Here is a 23910-nt window from a genome sequence, read left to right as displayed (position 1 = left end):
GCTTATAAGAATTATATTATAATTTTTTTTTTTTTTAACCTTACCTGCAGGCATAGAGGTGCAAGGCAGAGGAGGTTGACTTCTTTTCGGCCTCTTTCTTTAGGAATCACATTTGAAAGCCCAAGGTACAAAGGTAAAATTCACTTTTAACAATGTTTTGGTTATGCTTAAAATAATTATGTAATTTTTGTACCTAATCTGCAGGCGTAGACATGCAAGGCAGTGGAGGGTGACTCGTTTTCAGCCTTTCTCTTTTGATGCGCGTGATGCTGCACGGAAAGTCGAGCGTGAGAGGAGACTGCAAGAGATGCGCCAGATGCAAGAACTGCAATGGGTGAGAGCGCTGTCCTCTGAACAAACTGTTACTCTCAAGGCACTATAATTTATCAAATTTGTATAAATCAATAATTTTGACTTTTTTTCCAGTGTTCAACATTTAAAGCCCATCCAGTGAGAAGATACAAACCTCTTATTCAGCCCCCTGCACATTCCAAGACCCTCGTCTAAATAACATTTAACAGATTTGAGTTTTGTCTTGTCATTTTTAAATGTTTTAATAAAAAAAAAAACTTTATATACTGACACGAGCTATTGAATTTGTCAAATGGGTGAAATATTGTCTAACTGTTGGAATCTGCCTTTAATTCTTCTTTTTGGCATATCCTGCCCATGTGCGCTCAACTACAGGAGGTCATTAGCTTAATACGTTATACAGTATATTAAGACACAAGTTTTAAAAACAAATCCCCTCTAAATTGTTTTCTCTAATCTGATATTACAGGGTGTTTGTTTAAAGGAGGATTCTTATTTATGTCTGCTTGGCTAATTTATAAAATATGATATTATTAATACTCATAACAATCTAGTTTCTTAATGACATCCTCCCAAAAGTGTTCTGTTTTTGTTTTGTTCATTCACTTTCATAGAAGTGCCTGAGCTACAACAATAGTTGTGTCCCACAAATGACGCACTATCCACTTATACACTGCTTATGCACTATGTACTCATCCATGTAGTGTGTGAATTGTATAAGGTTTTGTCATTTAACAGCAGAGTCCGATACCACCTCCCCCTCGCTACATAATTAAATCTGCCATAGTTGAGTGCATGAAGTGCCTAACGTTCCACACTTCGTTTTTTGTTAATTTAGTGCATCAACCGGGTATTTAAACTTTTAACTTTTTGGAATTTTCTGTGTGAATGCACTATTTGTACTTAAAAACGTTATAGAGTAGTGCATATGTACGTGAATTGGGACGCACCTAATGTCTGTTTATTTTAAGTATTAGTGAGTTTAGACTTCATGCTACAACAAGAAAATTACAAATACCTGCTTGGAAGACTTTGAAGATAACATCCTGTCTGTGCCAATCCCTCGATCATATTCTGGTTCCTGCTGAACCCTTCCAGGAGGGAGAGATGAATCAAAGCTTTCTCACAGTCAACCATCAGCTGAGCACATTGAGCCTATTTTTGTACTCCACTTAAAGGGTTAGTTCACCCAAAAATGAAAGTGTCATTTATTACTCACCCTCATGTCGTTCTACACCCATAAGACCTTTGTTCATCTTCGGAACACAAATTAAGATATTTTGATGAAATCTGGTTGCTCAGTGAGGCCTCCATTGCCAGCAGTGTTTTGAAATCGGCCCATCACTATATTGTTAAAATCATTATTTTGGGGTTGGTTTGGCGCACAAAGTATTCTCGCTGCTTTTTAATATTAAGGTAGAACCACTGAACTCAAATGAGCTTTTTTAAATGTTTTTAGTACCTTTATGAATCTTGAGAGAGGAAATGTCGTTGCTGTCTATAGAGGCCTCACTGAGCCATCAGATTTAATCAAAAAATCTTAATTTGTGTTCTGAAGATGAATGAAGGTCTTACAGGTGTGGAATGACATGAGGGTGAGTAATAAATGACATTTTCATTTTTGGGTGAACTATCCCTTTAATTCTGTACTGTGAGCAAACACACACATAAAATGACTTTATCACTGCATTTTACAATGCAAAACCATTTTTACTAACATTGACGGTAAGAGCACTGAAATACATAAAGATTCAAAGAGTTTGCTGTATAGATCAACTATGTTCCAAAAAATGTTTGGGGAGTTTCATAGTTTAATATTAAGCTCAATGTTCAATGATCGTGATGGTTATATGGCTAACAGAGTCCACATTTGTATTCAGAGTAACAACAATTACATTAGTGTCATGGTATTTTACCAGTTTTGCAAATTTAAAAGGAAACCGATAAGCAAGACAAATCATTATTTTGATGAATTAATATGTGTAGTTTGTGTCATTATGTAGGCACGCAAGTCCCATTTCATTAAAGGGTTAGTTCACCTAAATTAAATTTGTCATTAATTACTCACCCTCATGTCGTTTCACACCCGTAAGTACTACTTTCATCTTCAGAACACAAATTAAGATATTTTTGATGAAATCAGAGAGGTATATATTCTCGTCCATAGACAGTAATTTAACCGATGCTTTCAAGGTCCAGAAAGGTACTAAAGACATTGTTAAAACAGTAGACGTGACTGCAGTTGTTCAACCTTAATTTTATGAAGTGACGAGAATACTTTTTGTGCACAAAAACAAAACAAAAATAACTTTATTCAACAATATCTTCTCTTCTGTGTCATTCTCCTATGATGTTTACGTCCAGCGCTTACAGGTTCTACGTCTGAATGCCAACTCATTATTACACCTTTTATTGCAATGTAAATGACAGAGGTCAATGCAAAAAAAGTAAAAAAAAAAAAGTGAAAATCATGAAAATCTGTTCTGACAGATGTATTATTATTATTATTATTATTATTATTTCACCTGTTCCAGGCACTGCAGGGCTGGATGTGATGATATGACAGCAGGTTGTTCATATGAATCTGCCTCTGGAGCTATTGCAGAAATGGGCGTGGCCCTCTCACTGGAGCCTTCCTCCTCCTCTGATGGAGCAGAGCTCCGCCCCTCTGCATGACTCATGAGCTACACACACATATGCATTTAACGTTACTTTTAAAGACAATCACATGAAAATTATATTTTAATCAGCTGAAACAATTCATGAATCATTTCCCCCAGTTTTACAAACAATTACGTTTTGACTCTTAAATCTTAAACTATGCCTCTGCATAATTTAAAGCACGTTTGTGACAGGTTTCACTACAGGTGTAGACAATTAACCTCTCCTTTAATACGACCATGCAGTTGGCGGAAAAACTTTTTACAATAACAGACGGCAAAATGACTCAACATAACGCAGCCATTACACAGAGTCCTTCAAGTAAGTTAGTTGTTTTATCAGTACTAATATTTTAGTAATGTTAAGCCGTTTTTTTTTTTTTTTTTTTTTTTTTTAAACCATTGCTGTGTGTTCATTTTCAAGCTCTCCTGGCCGCTTATTCATAAAACCGTCTGTTAATATGTTAATACAAACTTAATGTAAGACTTTTATTTTGAGTCAAACCTTACAATGTAGTCAAACATGTTATTTCTTGTCATGCTGTTTTTAAAACTATTCTTTAGCCGTCAAGTCTTTAAATCTCTGCACTTTCAGTCACTGTTTATCTGAGCGTGATGTTTTTGACCGTCTCTTAACCCTTTTTTTGCAGATACGAAAACGGATAAGCGGTACATGGATGTATTTAAACGTAAAGAGCCGTTAAAGTTCACACCTAAGCGTCAGTACGTTTTGGCCGTCATCTCACCTCTGCAAAAACAGGACAGCTGGGAAACTGGTAAGGAATAAGTATGCTTTTCCATACTGTATAAAATAAGATGTGCCAATAACTAAAATAACGCAGACTAGTATACTGACACTACTATTTGTAGGCCTATTTCTGCAATATGTAGTATGCGTACTATCCACTTTTTTTTCTTTTTGTATTACATACCTAAATAACCTCTTAGGGTGCTTTCACACCTGCCTCATTTAGTTCGGTTGAATCGTACCAGAGTTCGTTTGCCCCTTTGGTGCGGTTCGTTTGGGCAGGTGGGAAAGCAGCAATCGCACTCGGGTGCGCACCAAAAGCGGACCAAACAAGCGTACCGAGACCTGCTTGAAGAGGTGGTCTCGGTACGCTTTCAAACGAACTCTGGAGCGGTTCGCTTGAGATGTGAAAGCAATCGACCCAGTTAACGGACCAACGAACCAAATTATATCATTTCATAACGGAAAATATGATATAAAAATCAGCAATGTCTGATTCTGTGAGTGAGCACATTATTTACAATATCTGAAAGCCAACGATCGCCTCTGGTGTGTAATTACACTTCTCCGTGCGAGAATGCTGTCCCGACGAAGTCTCAATTCCCGATGGTCTCTCTCGACAGACGGACAACAGGTCGCCTACTAGACAGCGCTGGGAAACCCAGAGACGGAGAGAGAGAGAGAAAGAGCGCGGGTTTGAATTTGCCGCAGCAAATATGAATTAACTGCGGTAGAGACGGCTACATTTATAAAGTGTTTGTGTGTGTCTGGACAGTTACAAATAAAGCCACAATAAACTCATGGAGCGAACTTGTCAATCATTATTTTGATGGATGACGCAGAGAAAATTCTGACCAATAAGAGGACAGTTTTACTCCCATGTGACTTACCTTAACGCATTTTGGTACGCTTTGAAATTTTGCCATGTGAAAGCGAACCGAACCAAGAAAAAAAAGCAACATTGTAACAAATTTAGTCCCTGTTTCGGAACAAAACAAGCGATCCATAGGTGTGAAAGGTCCGTGTACGTTTTGATAGTTTGTTTTCCAATTTGAAATGAAATACGCAGAAACGAGAAAACGGTCGTTTTCCGTTTTTTCGTTTGTTAAAAAAACCGGGAAACGAGATTTTGACTCGATTTTCGTTTTTTCGGGTCACGGAGAGAAAACGGAAACACGACTTCAAAACTCGTTTTCCACATGTGGGCGGTCATTACACGCCCCTTTCAGCCGATTGGTCAATCAAATCTGAGCCAGTGACGTCATCTTCAGTTCGTTCGACAAAATAACAGTCCTCTGCCGCTATATCAGTAGATGACATAAATCGGCTTTCTTCTGTGCAACCTAACGCGTATTTCACAGAAATATGTTTGCACAGATAAAAAAAAGTTTAAAAAACCTACAGTAAATTTAATTAAGTCTGTTTTTAAGCTGGCATTGTGTTTTTAAAATGTAAAATGTAAATGCCTCTACATCTGTTACCAAGCGCATGACATCCTTTGGGCTACTACCACCGATCAATAGGCTATACATAATGATAGACTGTTCTCTATTATAGATCAGTGGCTACCGCACTAATTTTTTTTTTTTTTCTTATTTTAATGTTTTGTTTACATTTTATACATTTAAATTCAATAATTTAGCAGACGCATTCCTTGCAGTAGACTATACAGTCATATTAGAAAATAGGCTATCCACTAGGTGGCAACACCTAATAACGGTATCACCATCGGGGGGCTTTTTAGTTTTCCTTAGCTTATAAATGGCCATACAGATTTTATCTCTTAAATTAAACACTTTTATGAACACAGTGAACATTATTATATGTCACAGTTTACTTGCTATCCTCACTTTTTCTGTCTTTCCTTCGCTTTTGAATGAATTAGCTATGGCCCTGAACATTTTACTTTCAATTTCTATTTAACGGCTATTGGCGATTCTGCGTCATTTGCTTTAGTGGACAACAGCAAAACAAAAACTCTCGTATATTAAACATTTTTTAACTTTTATTATCTATGTAATTATTTTATTATCTTTTATCATCTTTGTAATTATTTTATTTTGTAAATATTCGTGGCTTAAACAGCGGGAAAATTTACTGTATGCAGTTCTGGATGTTTTGAAAAACTTAAACTAAACGAAAATTATTGTTGCCTTGTCAATATAATTTCTGTTTTTCCCCCTGACTTTCAACTGGTGCGATCATCGTTTCATTAACCGACAAGATTATATTAAATTGGAATTAAACGAAAATAGAATTGATAAATGTCTGTGAATCATTAAACAAATTCCAGGGGTTTAGTTTTAGCCTACACTCTAAAGAAAAATGGTGCTATATAGCACCAAAAATGGTTCTTTGGCTCGTAATCATAGCGGAACCTTTTTTGGTGCTATATAGCACCTATCTTTAAAGGTGCTATATGGCACCTTGTCGTATGGTGCTATATAGAACCATAAGAGGTGCCATATAGTACCAGCAGTGGTTCTTTGGCTCGTTATGATAGGGGAACCTTTTCTGGTGCTATATAGCACCTATTCTTAAAGTTTTCTAGCACATTTGTCAAATTAGAGGTGCCATATATTGTTTTTTGAGCTAGCAGGGCCTGTTATCATGCCAGGTACTACTGTAGATGAGTCAATATGCTTCTAAATTACACTTTTATGAACGATAATTAATAATTTCTTACCAAATCATGACTTCAAAGATTCAAAATCATGTACTAAATGCTTACTGAAAAACAAAATACATTACACTTTCAAAACCTTTTAATTTATTTCTTTCAGCAGCAAATAAACTCACATTATACTCCCCTTTTATACACATACAAAATAATGCAACAAGCTTGAAATATGTACATTTTTGAAGACAATAGTCCTGTTTTTACATACTGAGTTATGCTCTGAAGTCCTGCAGTTTCTTTTTTGTCCTTCGGGATTTCAAAAAAAATATAGAAACTGGAACTTAAACCATAAGAAAGGGAGCAAGAGAGAGAGTATTGACTCCAAAAGTCTACTCACAGATTGAGTTGTACACTCATTTTACAGTGCCTGGAAGTCCGACTGCATACTTCAATTTCAAAACAACATACTTCAAAAAGGTCAGTGTCTTTTTCAGTCCTTTAGGGCACCTCGATTGGATTCGATTCCAAACGCAAAAATATACACATAGGAGGAGGCCCAGTGCCATCAAGACGTCCTCACTCTACTCTGTGATTAACTGGCCATCCAACGTGAACAAAATGTGGTCATACTGCATGAGATGATCCTCCCGCAGGCTTTAGGCACTATCTTAGGTGTTGGGATGACAGGAGGGCTGGTCTGAGCATGGCCCTGGAGAAGAGGGGATAATAGCATTAACCATCTTCACATATTTATTTGAAAGGCAAACCTTATAAGCTAAATTATAACAAAATGTGCAATAAGTGTCGTGCTTTGATTAGATTGTGCTTCACACACTGTAGTCAACTGTTCATGGCTCACCTCAATGTCAAACAGCAACCCCAGGTCCACCTTGAACAGTGCAGGCAAGAGGAGAACAGCTGCTTCCAACTGTAGGCCTTTAAACAAAATAACATCATCAGGTTAACATAACATGCGGGATGCTTTTACCCAATACTTTTTTGTTTTGCTTTTTAAACATTCATTACTGTGTGTAAAGCCCAAAGTATACTTCGTATTTTATGCGTATGCTTTTTCTGAACTCAAAACAAATTAAGATCTTTTGATGAAGTCTGAGAGGTTTCTGTTCCTCCAATGATGAGGGTGAGTAATTAATGACAGAATTTTCATTTTTGGGTAAACTAATCCTTTAAAGGTGATTACCCTTGCACAAATCTGGATATTCATACAACTTCACATTTGTACGAGACATACACTAGAGCTGCAGGATTCTGGATGAAATGAGAATCATGATTTTTTGGTTTCAAATAGAGATCGCAATTCTCCCACGATTCTAAATAGACAACTAAAAATAACATTTATTTTACTAGTTCTAGCAAAATATTAATAGCTGGACTCTAATTGCCGGAAAATGTTTAATTTGAATGAATTATTTTTAAAAAATGGTTTTGAATATATTAATGGCTCATTAATAAATACTTGTTTCACTACTGGATGAATCAGGGTTTAACCTTAACGAATCTATTGAATGAATGATTCAATGACAATGTCACTGGTTGCCACCTAGTGGCTTAACAAGGTAATTTATATACAACAGTTATTTGAAGCACCATGTTAGTTTCGATTTTCTCTATTTTGATCGCTATCTGATGTCCAGTGTTTATATCCTTTTGTCTTATTACTTATGTGATAATTTTAATATTTGTGAAAGAAATCAAATAACCAAATCCTTGAATAACTACAGTGTGGTTCAAAACTGCTGTCTCTGGATCAGTGGCAGCATGAACACTGAATGTTTTTGTCAAAGGTTTAACAGACGCAGGCGAATCATTGTCATTAATAAAGTAGGATCGCGTGGGTGTTTGAATCGAGATTGCGACCTTTCTACGATAAATTGTGCAGCTCTAACATAAACATACAAAGTAAATCAAAGGGGTTTCGGACAAGCCAGGTTGATGATGTATGTCATACCTAGAAGCAGGGCACAAGCTGATGTAACTGAAGTAAGTTGATTCAAAACTTTAACTCCCTCAATGTCAGCAGATGGTTCATGAAGTTCTCCCCCTCCTTCCAAATAATGAACATTGCCATGGTGAGCTGCTCCTCAATCATCTGTCTGGTTATCCTAATAGTAAACATAAAAAAAAACAAATTCGGTCACCTTTTGCTAGCATAACTACAAAATACACAAATTTAGACTTATTTTTCTGAAAATAAACCAAAATACGTTCTTACGTTCAACTCAGAAAGTACTCCTTGATGAGGTCTTCAGGACTTTCTCTCAGGTGAATGTTTTCAGCCTGTGATAAAGCATTTGTGATTAATTTTCTTAATTAAAAAAAAAGCACAATAATCTGTAATAGGAAATCAAATTTTTGCAGATATGCAATAGCAAAGGACAAGAAAAAGAAAATAATTCATATTAATGACTGGCCAAATTTGCAATTAATATATTTATGGACAATACCAGCAACACTTGTGGCATTGAGGGATCAAATAAATAAATAAATAAATAAATAAAAAGGAGCTAAAAAAAAAAAATCAATTCTTTATTTTTCCAATGCGTTTCAGCACACAGGCCTTCGTCAGTGCTAAAATACTACAGATTTGTAATTAAGAAATGCATCTGAATCAGTCATTGGTTTCATTTAAAATTATGAATTTATAATATATAATTATAAGTCTGAAAATAAGACATGCATCAATTAATAAATTAGCTTTACACCCTAATATATTTAATCATTCTTGATTAAAGGGATATTTCACGAAAAATGAAAGCTAGCTGTTAATTTACTTACCATCAGGCCATCCAAGTTGACTTTTTTTCTTCAGTAGAACAGTAAAGATTTTTAGCTGGAACTGTGATTAATTTAATGTCAATGGCTACTGTCAAAAAAAAAAAAAAAAAAATTAATACAAAACAACAAGAAAAAAAGTCGCATGCATTTGAGATGGCATAAGAGGGAGTTGATGAATGTTTTGGAATGGATAATTCTTAGTCTAAAGTTTGTTAAGGAGGATGACATTCAAGTCAATAGACCACATTAGATGGATTTTATTCAAACATGTCCAACATTGGTAATTCATATTATCTATTAACAATTATAGCCGTTTTTATAGAAATTACTTACCATGTAAAGTTATTGCAAAGTGTACTTAGTCGTCAAACATTGAGGAGCTTTAGATCCTAAAAGGGGGAGGGGAATCAGTCTTTATAAATGGAAAAAAAAAAACTTGTTTGCTGCAGTGCAAGTAATTAATTAGTAGTGTAAATACTCAGCCATTTCATTCTACAAAAAAAAAAAACACCTCGCGCTAGTCAAATGAAGTAACGTTAAGCCTTAAATATGTCTTTACTCACACACTTTCTTCGTCATTTTGGTCGAACAAATCAGAGCTAACGTGAAAAAGACAAATAAAAGAACTGACAACCGCTCCCCACGCACTTCCTGCCCGCATCATTTCAAATAGCACGCGCTGCTTACACGGTAAAGGAGACGTTTCTTTTAAAAATTATTTAGAGACATATTTACATGGTCCAAACACTACAACAATACATTTCTATAGAATAAAACGAGTAATGCAACATCTTGTATAGAATAGAAATATTCAATTAGCGCTAACCTTTATAACGTTACTGCAGGCCGCGAAAATTCAAAAATTCGGTTAGTTACGATTTCGTTAGTATTCATGTTCACAAACAACGCTAATTAACTCTAAACCGCTAAAACACATGTTCAACCTTTGCATTTTCGAGTATATTAATTAAAACATTTCCAACCTACCTTATTTCATCCGAGTCCAGGGGAAAGAAAATGGCGGCCGAGCAGAAAACTCCAGAAAGTCACTTGAGTCATGACGTCAGAAAAAAAAAAACCGTCTGTCACGGGGTCCTTAAAGAGAAATTATCCTTTGGCCGAAAGAGAGATATTTGAGCAGTTGAGTGTAGCCTACTATAATATTGAGAGCAATTCGCAGAAAGACGAAGTAATCAGACTCAAATAGTTATAGCAATCCAACTTACACCCATATTAACTAACAGTGTAGAGGGGCTTGGGGACAAAAAGGTTGAGAACCAGGTTATGTTTAGAAAATACACTGTAATTTAATGTTGTTTTTAAACCTTTCCCAAACTAAACTAAGAGAATAAGAGAGTTAGAGAACTTTTAAAGAACTATACAGAGGCTTAACAGGTTCTTTGTATGGCAGTGGTGCTATATAGCACCTTAACCACAGCAAGGAACCGCTGAAGAACCACTGAAGAACCGCTGAAGAACCATACAGGTGCTTTACTGGTTCTTTATAAGGTAGCGGTGCTATATAGCACCTTAACCACCCCAAAGAACCGCTGAAGAACCGCTGAAGAACCATTTTTTTTTAGAGTGTACATGAACAAATAGCAGAATAAACACAGACAAATGAGGATTCATCATCATCACGCACCTGCAGCCCTTCTGTGAATGGAGAAAAAGGATTCAATTATATAAAAGGAATAAATAGCCTATGTCTGAAGGCATGAAATTTATTTCACTTAAGTAATTAACATATTACCAAAATGAAAGGGGAAAAAATGCGACAATATGAGTGTCGGTTCATTTTTGAGAAGTTCACAGAAAGGAAACAGAGACGGCAGAACATTTCTTTATTTATTTTACGAGCAATGTTTTGTTTTTATTGTGAGCGTACAAAATAATAGTAGTAGTTTTTGAAAACTGTAGTTTTTGTTTTGTTTTTTTAATCTGTGCTTTTCATCCGCTCCTCTGTGTGGGTAGCGCAGTTTCACTATGCATATTAAACTACAAACAGCATTACAACAGTCTGTGTGCTGATTAACATTTCTGAAATAAATATTTCTGTGAAATACGCGTTAGGTTGCACAGAAGAAAGCCGATTTATGTCATCTACTGATATAGCGGCAGAGGACTGTTATTTTGTTGAACGAACTGAAGATGACATCACTGGCTCAGATTTGATTGACCAATCGGCTGAAAGGGGCGTGTAATGACCGCCCACATGTGGAAAACGAGTTTTGAAGTCGTGTTTCTGTTTTCTATCCGTGACCCGAAAAAAACGAAAATCGAGTCAAAATCTCGTTTCCCGGTTTTTTTAACAAACGAAAAAACGGGAAACGACCGTTTTCTCGTTTCTGCGTATTTCATTTCAAATTGGAAAACAAACTATCAAAACGTACACGGACCGTGAAAACACCCTTAGTTTCCAAAATGTGCAGTATACAGCATAGACTACACATACCATTTCTCACACTTTAATACACTTGCGAAGAATGAATTGTAGAAAACAGAATTAGTTATGTTCTTCATTTGATTGGACTCCCATGACAAGGTTAGTTTTGGGTAACCCTGTTTGAAATGTTTAATAGCACATAATATCTGCTATTGCTAATACATGGGAAGTATGCAGTGCAGTATTCTGTTAGCTAGTAGTTAGTATTCACCTCAGTTTGAGCATTCTGACTGGCCTGGTGCTATCACACCATAAGAATGCAAATGCATATAAAGTGCACAGTTTGTGAAGGGCCTATACCTGATTTGTGTGACTTGAACAGTCTTTGCAGATGGCAGATTTTCTGGAACATCTTCACCGGCTCATTCAAACAGATTAGAAGAAATCACATTTGAAAGCCCAAGGTACAAAGGTGAAATTCACTTTCAACAATGTTTTGGTTATGCTTATAAGAATTATAACTTTTTTTTTTTTTTTTTAACCTTACCTGCAGGCATAGAGGTGCAAGGCAGAGGAGGTTGACTTCTTTTCGGCCTCTTTCTTTAGGAATCACATTTGAAAGCCAAAGGTACAAAGGTAAAATTCACTTTTAACAATGTTTTGGTTATGCTTATAAGAATTATGTAATTTTTGTACCTAATCTGCAGGCGTAGACATGCAAGGCAGTGGAGGGTGACTCGTTTTCAGCCTTTCTCTTTTGATGCGCGTGATGCTGCACGGAAAGTCGAGCGTGAGAGGAGACTGCAAGAGATGCGCCAGATGCAAGAAGTGCAATGGGTGAGAGCGCTGTCCTCTGAACAAACTGTTACTCTCAAGGCACTATAATTTATCAAATTTGTATAAATCAATAATTTTGACTTTTTTTCCAGTGTTCAACACTTAAAGCCCATCCAGTGAGAAGATAACCTCTTATTCAGCCCCCTGCACATTCCAAGACCCCCGTCTAAATAACATTTAACAGATTTAAGTTTTGTCTTGTCATTTTTAAATGTTTTAATAAAAAAAAAAACTTTATATACTGCCACGAGCTATTGAATTTGTCAAATGGGTGAAATATTGTCTAATTGTTAGAATCTGCCTTTAATTCTTCTTTTGGCATATCCTGCCCATGTGCGCTCAACTACAGGAGGTCATTAGCTTAATACGTTATACAGTATATTAAGACACAAGTTTTAAAAACAAATCCCCTCTAAATTGTTTTCTCTAATCTGATATTACAGGGTGTTTGTTTAAAGGAGGATTCTTATTTATGTCTGCTTGGCTAATTTATAAAATATATATTAATACTCCTCATAAAAAAAGCTAGTTTCTTAATGACATCCTCCCAAAAGTGTTCTGTTTTTGTTTTAATGCTATTCATTCACTTTCATAGAAGTGCCTGAGCTACAACAATAGTTGTGTCCCACAAATGACGCACTATCCACTTATACACTGCTTATGCACTATGTACTCATCCATGTAGTGTGTGAATTGTATAAGGTTTTGTCATTTAACAGCGGAGTCCGATACCACCTCCCCCTCGCTACATAATTAAATCTGCCATAGTTGAGTGCATGAAGTGCCTAACGTTCCACACTTCGTTTTTTGTTAATTTAGTGCATCAACCGGGTATTTAAACTTTTTTAACTTTTTGGAATTTTCTGTGTGAATGCACTATTTGTACTTAAAAACGTTATAGAGTAGTGCATATGTACGTGAATTGGGACGCACCTAATGTCTGTTTATTTTAAGTATTAGTGAGTTTAGACTTCTTCATGCTACAACAAGAAAATTACAAATACCTGCTTGGAAGACTTTGAAGATAACCTCCTGTCTGTGCCAATCCCTCGATCATATTCTGGTTCCTGCTGAACCCTTCCAGGAGGGAGAGATGAATCAAAGCTTTCTCACAGTCAACCATCAGCTGAGCACATTGAGCCTATTTTTGTACTCAACTTAAAGGGTTAGTTCACCCAAAAATGAAAGTGTCATTTATTACTCACCCTCATGTCGTTCTACACCCATAAGACCTTTGTTCATCTTCGGAACACAAATTAAGATATTTTGATGAAATCTGGTTGCTCAGTGAGGCCTCCATTGCCAGCAGTGTTTTGAAATCGGCCCATCACTATATTGTTAAAATCATTATTTTGGGGTTGGTTTGGCGCACAAAGTATTCTCGCTGCTTTTTAATATTAAGGTAGAACCACTGAACTCAAATTAGCTTTTTTTTTTTATGTTTTTAGTACCTTTATGAATCTTGAGAGAGGAAATGTCGTTGCTGTCTATAGAGGCCTCACTGAGCCATCAGATTTAATCAAAAAATCTTAATTTGTGTTCTGAAGATGAACGAAGGTCTTACAGGTGTGGAACGACATGAGGGTGAGTAATGACATTTTCATTTTTGGGTGAACTATCCCTTTAATTCTGTACTGTGAGCAAACGCACACAAAAAATGACTTTTTCACTGCATTTTACAATGCAAAACCATTTTTACTAACATTGACGGTAAGAGCACTGAAATACATAAAGATTCAAAGAGTTTGCTGTATAGATCAACTATGTTCCAAAAAATGTTTGGGGAGTTTCATAGTTTAATATTAAGCTCAATGTTCAATGATTGTGATGGTTATATGGCTAACAGAGTCCACATTTGTATTCAGAGTAACAACAATTACATTAGTGTCATGGTATTTTACCAGTTTTGCAAATTTAAAAGGAAACCGATAAGCAAGACAAATCATTATTTTGATGAATTAATATGTGTAGTTTGTGTCATTATGTAGGCACGCAAGTCCCCTTTCATTAAAGGGTTAGTTCACCTAAATTAAATTTGTCATTAATTACTCACCCTCATGTCGTTTCACACCCGTGAGTACTACTTTCATCTTCAGAACACATTAAGATATTTTTGATGAAATCCGAGAGGTATATTCTCGTCCATAGACAGTAATTTAACCGATGCTTTCAAGGTCCAGAAAGGTACTAAAGACATTGTTAAAACAGTAGACGTGACTGCAGTTGTTCAACCTTAATTTTATGAAGTGACGAGAATACTTTTTGTGCACAAAAACAAAACAAAAATAACTTTATTCAACAATAAAGACAGGTTCTACGTCTGAATGCCAACTCATTATTACACCTTTTATTGCAATGTAAATGACAGAGGTCAATGCAAAAAAGTAAAAAAAAATAAAAAGTGAAAATCATGAAAATCTGTTCTGACAGATGTATTATTATTATTATTATTATTATTATTATTATTTCACCTGTTCCAGGCACTGCAGGGCTGGATGTGATGATATGACAGCAGGTTGTTCATATGAATCTGCCTCTGGAGCTATTGCAGAAATGGGCGTGGCCCTCTCACTGGAGCCTTCCTCCTCCTCTGATGGAGCAGAGCTCCGCCCCTCTGCATGACTCATGAGCTACACACACATATGTATTTAACGTTACTTTTAAAGACAATCACATGAAAATTATATTTTAATCAGCTGAAACAATTCATGAATCATTTCCCACAGTTTTACAAACAATTACGTTTTGACTCTTAAATCTTAAACTATGCCTCTGCATAATTTAAAGCACGTTTGTGACAGGTTTCACTACAGGTGTAGACAATTAACCTCTCCTTTAATACGACCATGCAGTTGGCGGAAAAACTTTTTACAATAACAGACGGCAAAATGATTCAACATAACGCAGCCATTACACAGAGTCCTTCAAGTAAGTTAGTTGTTTTATCAGTACTAATATTTTAGTAATGTTAAGCCGCTTTTTTTTTTTTTAACCATTGCTGTGTGTTCATTTTCAAGCTCTCCTGGCTGCTTATTCATAAAACCGTCTGTTAATATGTTAATACAAACTTAATGTAAGACTTGTTTTATTTTGAGTCAAACCTTACAATGTAGTCAAACATGTTATTTCTTGTCATGCTGTTTTTAAAACTCTTCTTTAGCCGTCAAGTCTTTAAATCTCTGCACTTTCAGTCACTGTTTATCTGAGCGTGCTGTTTTTGACCGTTTCTTAACCCGTTTTTTTTTTTGCAGATACGAAAACGGATAAGCGGTACATGGATGTATTTAAACGTAAAGAGCCGTTAAAGTTCACACCTAAGCGTCAGTACGTTTTGGCCGTCATCTCACCTCTGCAAAAACAGGACAGCTGGGAAACTGGTAAGGAATAAGTAGGCCTACGCTTTTCCATACTATATAAAATAAGATGTGCCAATAACTAAAATAACGCAGACTAGTATACTGACACTACTATTTGTAGGCCTATTTCTGCAATATGTAGTATGCGTACTATGCACTTTTTTTTTTTGCATTACATAACGTTACCTAAATAACCTCTTAGGGTGCTTTCACACCTGCCTCATTTAGTTCGGTTGAATCGTACCAGAGTTCGTTTGCCCCTTTGGTGCGGTTCGTTTGGGCAGGTGGGAAAGCAGCAATCGCACTCGGGTGCGCACCAAAAGCGGACCAAACAAGCGTACCGAGACCTGCTTGAAGAGGTGGTCTCGGTACGCTTTCAAACGAACTCTGGAGCGGTTCGCTTGAGATGTGAAAGCAATCGACCCAGTTAACGGACCAACGAACCAAATTATATCATTTCATAACGGAAAATATGATATAAAAATCAGTAATGTCTGATTCTGTGAGTGAGCACATTATTTACAATATCTGAAAGCCAACGATCGCCTCTGGTGTGTAATTACACTTCTCCGTGCGAGAATGCTGTCCCGACGAAGTCTCAATTCCCGCTCTGCTTAATTATAAAATTCAAATGGTCTCTCCCGACAGACACACGGACAACAGGTCGCCTACTAGACAGCGCTGGGAAACCCAGAGACGGAGAGAGAGAAAGAGCGCGGGTTTGAATTTGCCGCAGCAAATATGAATTAACTGCGGTAGAGACGGCTACATTTATAAAGTGTTTGTGTGTGTCTGGACAGTTACAAATAAAGCCACAATAAACTCATGGAGCGAACTTGTCAATCATTATTTTGATGGATGACGCAGAGAAAATTCTGACCAATAAGAGGACAGTTTTACTCCCATGTGACTTCACTTAACGCATTTTGGTACGCTTTGAAATTTTGCCATGTGAAAGCGAACCGAACCAAGAAAAAAAAGCAACATTGTAACAAATTTAGTCCCTGTTTCGGAACAAAACAAGCGATCCATAGGTGTGAAAACACCCTTAGTTTCCAAAATGTGCAGTATACAGCATAGACTACACATACCATTTCTCACACTTTAATACACTTGCGAAGAATGAATTGTAGAAAACAGAATTAGTTATGTTCTTCATTTGATTGGACTCCCATGACAAGGTTAGTTTTGGGTAACCCTGTTTGAAATGTTTAATAGCACATAATATCTGCTATTGCTAATACATGGGAAGTATGCAGTGCAGTATTCTGTTAGCTAGTAGTTAGTATTCACCTCAGTTTGAGCATTCTGACTGGCCTGGTGCTATCACACCATAAGAATGCAAATGCATATAAAGTGCACAGTTTGTGAAGGGCCTATACCTGATTTGTGTGACTTGAACAGTCTTTGCAGATGGCAGATTTTCTGGAACATCTTCACCGGCTCATTCAAACAGATTAGAAGAAATCACATTTGAAAGCCCAAGGTACAAAGGTGAAATTCACTTTCAACAATGTTTTGGTTATGCTTATAAGAATTATATAACTTTTTTTTTTTTTTTTAACCTTACCTGCAGGCATAGAGGTGCAAGGCAGAGGAGGTTGACTTCTTTTCGGCCTCTTTCTTTAGGAATCACATTTGAAAGCCAAAGGTACAAAGGTAAAATTTACTTTTAACAATGTTTTGGTTATGCTTATAAGAATTATGTAATTTTTGTACCTAATCTGCAGGCGTAGACATGCAAGGCAGTGGAGGGTGACTCGTTTTCAGCCTTTCTCTTTTGATGCGCGTGATGCTGCACGGAAAGTCGAGCGTGAGAGGAGACTGCAAGAGATGCGCCAGATGCAAGAAGTGCAATGGGTGAGAGCGCTGTCCTCTGAACAAACTGTTACTCTCAAGGCACTATAATTTATCAAATTTGTATAAATCAATAATTTTGACTTTTTTTCCAGTGTTCAACACTTAAAGCCCATCCAGTGAGAAGATAACCTCTTATTCAGCCCCCTGCACATTCCAAGACCCCCGTCTAAATAACATTTAACAGATTTGAGTTTTGTCTTGTCATTTTTTTGTGTTTTAATAAAAAAATAATCTACTGACAGAAGCTATTGAATTTTCAAATGGGTGAAATATTGTCTAATTGTTGGAAAATTTGCTGGAATCGGCCTTTAATTCTTTTGGCATATCCTGCCCATGTGTGCTCAAACTACAGGAGGTCATTCCCACTGTTCATTGCTTCATTAGCTTAATACTTTATACAATATATTAAGATGCAAGTTTAAAAAAAACAAAAAACAAATCCAATGTAAATTGTTTTCTCAAATCTGATTATAGGGTGTTTTTGTTTAAAGTAGGTTTTTTTTTTTTTTTTTTTTTTTTTTTTTTTTGTCTGCTTGGCTAATTTATGAAAAAAAACATACTTTTATTTATTTTTTTTATTAAATGCTATTCATTCACTTTCATAGAAGTGCCTGAGCTGTAACAATGTCTATTACGGGCCAAGCTCTGAAGGGGCTGTATAGCCTCTATTGTATCTGTTAGTTTACTTTTATTTTTCCTAAATGGGAGTCAATGGCAGCCCTATCAACGGAACATGAGAAAAATGATGAAATTTGGAACAATTGTAGAGATGGTCATGAATAGTGATTTGACCAAATTTGGAGTCTCTAGAACCAACTCTATAGTGCCACCACCAGTTCAAAAATTCACTCTTCTAAAGGCTATCACTTTTGAACCGTTTGCTCTAGAAAAATGTAAATTATTACACCTGATTCGTCTCCATGCTGATGCTATTCAACATCTTGCATTAAGTCTCTACCCATTACAGTAGTGGACATTTTGAAAAGTACAGTATTGTTTTTTTCGCTACTCCAAATTTTGTCAGATTTTGTCCAAACTTTGATCAGATGATCTTTGGACTGAGCTGCACAGAAATGACTGAACAGATTTTTTTTTTATTCATCTTTGTTCAAAAGTTATGTCAGGAAGTTAACGAGGTCGACCTGAAATTGGTATAGAGGCTGTATCTCGGCCAGACTTTGAGAAATCGAAACAAAAATTTGTACGCTTGATCTGAGGGTCCATACCAAATTTGGGAAATGGCGCCACCAGGTCATGAGATCTGAAAAATTGATATTTTGGCCAATAACTTTTGATCAGTTTGTCAGAAAATCAACATCGTGTCTATGGATTCCTTGGGTCATGCCGATTCCGAGGATATCAAATTTGTCAATATCGGATGAACTATTTGTCATAAATTGCAATATCTTTTAAACAATTTGACACATCTTCACAAAAATAGGTACGTGTCATCATCAGAAGGTCCTGAAGGTATCTGAGAAGTTTGAATACAGCGCCACCTAGTGTTTCAGAGATATAATGACTTTTGAAAACATTGTCCATCTTTGGACCGAGCCACACAGAAATTTGTGTTTGTTGTCTTATGTTAATTAGCTTAACATGTTAATTGGTTAGCATGCTAACCAGTTGTCATTCTTTCTAATATGGCACTTCAGCTATCAGGTTAACCATAAGCTTAATTTACATTAATTTAGCTTAGTAATGTTTTTTCTTTTTTTTTTTCTCACACTAAAATTCTCTTCAGCAGCTTATTGAATGTGCATTCTCCAGTAGCTCAATGTGTAAAGCCAGATGCCTGATAAGCACCTTACCTAAAGATTTTGGGTTTGAAGCCAGGATAGAGTAGCTTTATGAAATTGTGTGTTTTGATTCCTTTATTTCCTCTTGGATTAGAAATAAATGTTTGTTTGTTTTTTATTCATGCTGTTCATTTTCATCTTCTGTACATTCTGAGTTCATTCTCACCCGTAATTCTGAACCAGCTGTTTTTCATGTTCGTTCAGTTTCTGCTTGTTTTTGCTCTTCTTGCTCCGTATTGCTCTACATGATGCTGCAGAATGAACTAAAGTAAAGTTATTAAATATAACATGCAGTGCATTTTTATCATAATTCTTCATTTTGAGTTCATTTTCACATGACGTACTGAACTTCAGCACTTCGAACTTCGGTTGTACAAATGTTCACCTGCCCAGTGGTGGAATGAGATGAGAACTAGACACTGGACCCAGAGGTTGTGGTTTCGAATCCTGTGTGGGGTGACTATATACAATTTTGTGTAATTTTGATTTCTTTATTATCTAAATAAGAATTGAACTAATCTTTATTCCTTTTGAATTAGACACAAGTTTTTTTTTTGTTCATTCTGTGTTCATTCTCACCCATACTTCTGAACAAGCTGTTTTTCATGTTCGTTTAATTTCTGCTGTTTTTCCTCTTCTGCATTGCACTCCAGCATAATGAGCTGTTGAATGATCTAAACTAAAGTGATTAAATATAACATGCAGTGCATTTTATAAAAATTCTTCATTTTGAGTTAATTTTCACATGAACCAGTGAACTACAGCAAGTTTATAATCATGCCTCCCCAGTGGTGCAACAGGATGAGTGACAAACATATTACTCAGAGATTATGAGATCAAATCCTGTGTGGGACAACTTTGTACAATTGTGTGTAATGCTGTGTCATTTTGATTCCTTTATTATCCTAGTAAGCATTGTACTCATCTTTATTCCTCTTGGATTAGACACAGGTGTTTTTTATTCATTCTGTGTCCGTTCTCATCTGACCTTCTGTTCATTTTACGTTAATTTTCACCCATACTAGTGAAACAGCTGTTTTTTATGTTCATTCAATTGTTGCAGTTTTTTCTCTTCCTGCTTCGTATTAGGCTACAGCCCTTTCAGGAACTTGGCCCCGTATCGCTGCTTGCAGCTATATTTTGTATTGTATTTGTGACAAAACTTAGCCTTCTCTTCATGCTACAACAAGAAAATGACAAATACCTGCTTGGAAGACCATGAAGTTAACATCCTTCCTGTCTGTGCAAATCCCTTGATCATATTCTGGTTTCTGCTGAACCCTTCCAGGAGGGGGCGATGGATCTCCATTTTTGTATCCAGAAGTCTTTTGTTCATTGCTATGCTTTAAAGGAGGCCATTCTCACTTTAAAACCCATGATATTATGTAGTCATGAGCCTGTCAAAAGAGCTTATTAGTAATGTCATACTGCAGGTAGGTCGGTCAAGATTAATGTAATTGCTGACTTTGATTTGTATTTCTCATGCTGCAGCCAGGACTGAAATATCACCTGATAATGAAACACTTTGGGAAGTGGAGGACAGTGAGTGAAAAAGGTCTCTCTGTCTGCATGAAGCCACCAGGGAGTCTGTACAGAAAAAGACAGGAAGATGAGAGATTAGAATCTAGAACATGAATTTGAACAACAATCTCTCCTTAGAGGCAGAGAAGTTTAGTGTGAGTGGCTGGATGTATAGGATATTTGCTCTACACTGGACATTGCCTCTGTGGCGGAAGATGGAAGTAATTACTAGTGTCTGTCTGCCAAAGACCATAGACCGGAACCCTTCGGAGAGAAAGAAAAAAATAGCAGCCTAAAATTGACACCGATATATGAAGAGAAAGCCCTCAAACCACAGCAGTGCATGCTATTCCACAGAGAAGAAGCTCCGCTCCCAGCCGCAGTCCTCTAAAGCAGTCACTTCCTGTTGGATTTTTCCTTCTAGCACAAGAAAATGAGAATACTGCATCAAACAGACATCTGTAAAATATATAACGAATCCACACAGACAAACATATTGCTCTAGGAGTCATCTCAGATGTGGTGGCAGCTCTGGTTTATAATTTAGTTCACTCACAAGTACAACTGTGCAAACGTTTATAAATGCCACCCATCTGAATATTCAGATATTCCATAAGACTACAGTCAAGATTTTGTCCTCCGATTATGCATGTGAATCTGCGAAGACTTGCATTTTAATACCACAACTAAATTTCTTGAAGCACACGATTCTGCTTTTAAGGTTTTGAACAACTGAACTGGATGGAAAAATTTCCATGAAAGCTTTGCGCAACTTGAAGAATACTCTGTGATTATCCTTAAACCAAAATTATAACTCTGGTGAGACATGGAACCCGGAGGGACATTCTGTACGATCTGAAAGCTGACACCCAGTAAACACAGGAGACGTGTAGAGACAATGTCAGATAATATATGACTCAAAAACTGTGTAAAACCTTTTAGAAAAACAGCCAGGAGGGAAAAAGTAGCGCAGAAACGAAGTGTCTACAATGTCTATATATTCCATAGAGTATTACGCAAGTCCAGAATGCTGAATGATCTTTTGTTTAGGGTTTCTGATGCCACACTGGGGGGGAAAAGGCACTGTGTTTGGGAATGTAATGTCTAAAGGGCAGAGTTAACCAACACAGCCAAATTAAAACGGCCTTTTTTCACCCCAAATAAGGGCACAAACTCCAAGACGCTGTTTTTAAAGCCCAATTAAGCATGAAAATAAAACCCATTCCTAGTAAAAATAGGCCATTAATGTCACTGTGTCTCAGTGTTAAGCAGGCTGGGTCTGCACATCTGTGATGTAGAACTTCCACTGATATCTTTTCCAGGTCGGTCAGCCATCTCGTTGAAGCCGTGTTGGGTCATTGTGCTGAGATTTGGAAAGAGTCAGTATGCTTTGTCAGGTGAAATCATTTGTGCAGATGTTTGCATAAGGCTTTCTGTCCATTCACAATCTCCAACTTCGACCCAAAGGTCAGACATCTGTGGGAGAAGAGCTGTGGGAAAAGGTTCAGAGAGTGGAGTTTCCCCCTCTTACCCCAGAACTGCAGAAACAGTCATTCAAGGAGAAGAAAAGGCTGAGGGTGCACCATCTGGTTTGCTGGCTGAAGTCCTGTAGGTGCGCAAGCCCCATCAAAAAGGAAGAGCCAATTCTTGCATGGAGGTGCAAAGGAGGCTCAAGAGGAAGCAATGTTATGAGATTAACAGTTGCAACGCTGTATAAATCATATTCAGTTCAGATATTCAGAGTTGATAGATTAGTTCTTCCAATCTGATATAGACATTTTGACTGTCACAATGTAAAAGTTACATGTAAAAGGTCCTGTACAGTATATATATATATATATTATATATATATATATATATATATATATATATATATATATATATATATATATATATATATATATATATACATGGTGTGTGTGTGTGTGTGTGTTTCTCATCTTTTAGCCCACTCAATTCTTTATAACAGCTCCTGGCTCGTTTCCTTCTCCTCGTCTCCTGTTGAGCCACCTGCAGACACAGAACACAAGGAAAAATTGGGAACAAGCCAAACCGTACTGCCGTGTTTCACATTATTCCCACACTCTGTCTAAACCTCTCTCAGATACAATCAGCTGCATGGTAAAACTGAACCAAATGCCACATCGATTTTTGGTACTATGCTGTTTTACTACTCATTGTTTGACTGAGATTTTACAGCTTTACTGACCTGAAAAACTCTTTAAAGTGTAGATAACAGCTGGTAAATCAGGAACAAGTCTATGGTGAAATTAATCTTATCTACTAAGCAAAAATTCAAAACGAGTCCAGTGACTGTAATGACAGCAGAAAACTCCCTTCACTTGGTCTTCCAGGAACAACTGTTTCTATTTATTTGGAAACAGGGAAGAATTGCAGGGTGAAAGCTCATGGTTTGTATCATTAAAAAACTACATTTTTTAATCACTGCATTTATATATCTTGTGCCTGAGTTGTGTGGAACAACAGGAAAAGAATGCTTGGGAATTCTGTTGTTAAAAGGACAAATTTGATACCTTCCAGGACAAGCGAGGATAATCTTTGACCCTTTCTTCCAAGAAACAAGTTGACAAATTTGAATGTCCAACACTCCATAATAAGAGCACACTTGTCCTTGCAAATATCTCCCAACAAACAGCCTAGAAAATGGCTATGAAGAAGTTTTTTGATGGGATATTGCAACTCCAGAAGCACTGCTTGTAAAACGAGCCAGAGATGAGACAGGAGACCCAAGGGAAAGAGAGAAATGAAGCTCAGACTTGAAGCCGTCCTGCAGGAATTGGAGCTGTGATGAGAGAAGGGGGGGAGCAAAAGAGGAAATCACAGTGGGAGGAGATGAGCATTCGGACAACAAGCCTGTTTATCTTTGGTTTGACTAACGAAGCAAGGACACTGCACTTTTGGCATGTTTTGGCTAAGTTTTGCAAGTGCTCTGTTATATTATGACTGGTGTTTTTTGCGTTGCTGTTTTCATAGGCATTGTTGCGATGCATGGTT

At 36.7% G+C, this 23910-nt stretch overlaps 1 protein-coding gene across 15 annotated transcripts in view; it reads right to left on the bottom strand.

The window, feature by feature from the left end:
• ccdc146 (coiled-coil domain containing 146) overlaps window positions 1-22671 on the bottom strand; it is a 46089-nt gene extending 23418 nt beyond the window's left edge. For 2 of the 15 annotated variants that reach the window (XM_067392094.1, XM_067392089.1), the window contains exons 1-16: window positions 20884-22671; window positions 20579-20771; window positions 17435-17539; window positions 17286-17338; window positions 17098-17158; window positions 14831-14989; window positions 13565-13689; window positions 13364-13436; window positions 12219-12323; window positions 12070-12122; window positions 11883-11943; window positions 2838-2996; window positions 1532-1656; window positions 1331-1403; window positions 194-325; window positions 45-97 (exon numbers count right to left, since the gene is read on the bottom strand). The gene's annotated coding sequence lies outside the window, so the exon portion shown is untranslated. Of the gene's footprint in view, window positions 1-44; window positions 98-193; window positions 326-1330; window positions 1404-1531; window positions 1657-2837; window positions 2997-11882; window positions 11944-12069; window positions 12123-12218; window positions 12402-12488; window positions 12506-13363; window positions 13437-13564; window positions 13690-14830; window positions 14990-17097; window positions 17159-17285; window positions 17339-17434; window positions 17540-17704; window positions 17722-19540; window positions 19626-20578; window positions 20772-20883 lie in introns of those variants that run through there. The other 13 variants (XM_067392084.1, XM_067392086.1, XM_067392088.1 and 10 more) reach the window with 13 other exon arrangements.
• Window positions 22672-23910: the final 1239 nt, after the last annotated feature.

The sequence above is a fragment of the Chanodichthys erythropterus genome, chromosome 8 (genome assembly GCF_024489055.1).
Source record: "Chanodichthys erythropterus isolate Z2021 chromosome 8, ASM2448905v1, whole genome shotgun sequence".
NCBI lineage: Eukaryota > Metazoa > Chordata > Actinopteri > Cypriniformes > Xenocyprididae > Chanodichthys > Chanodichthys erythropterus.
This window is presented reverse-complemented; position numbering and strand designations above follow the sequence as displayed.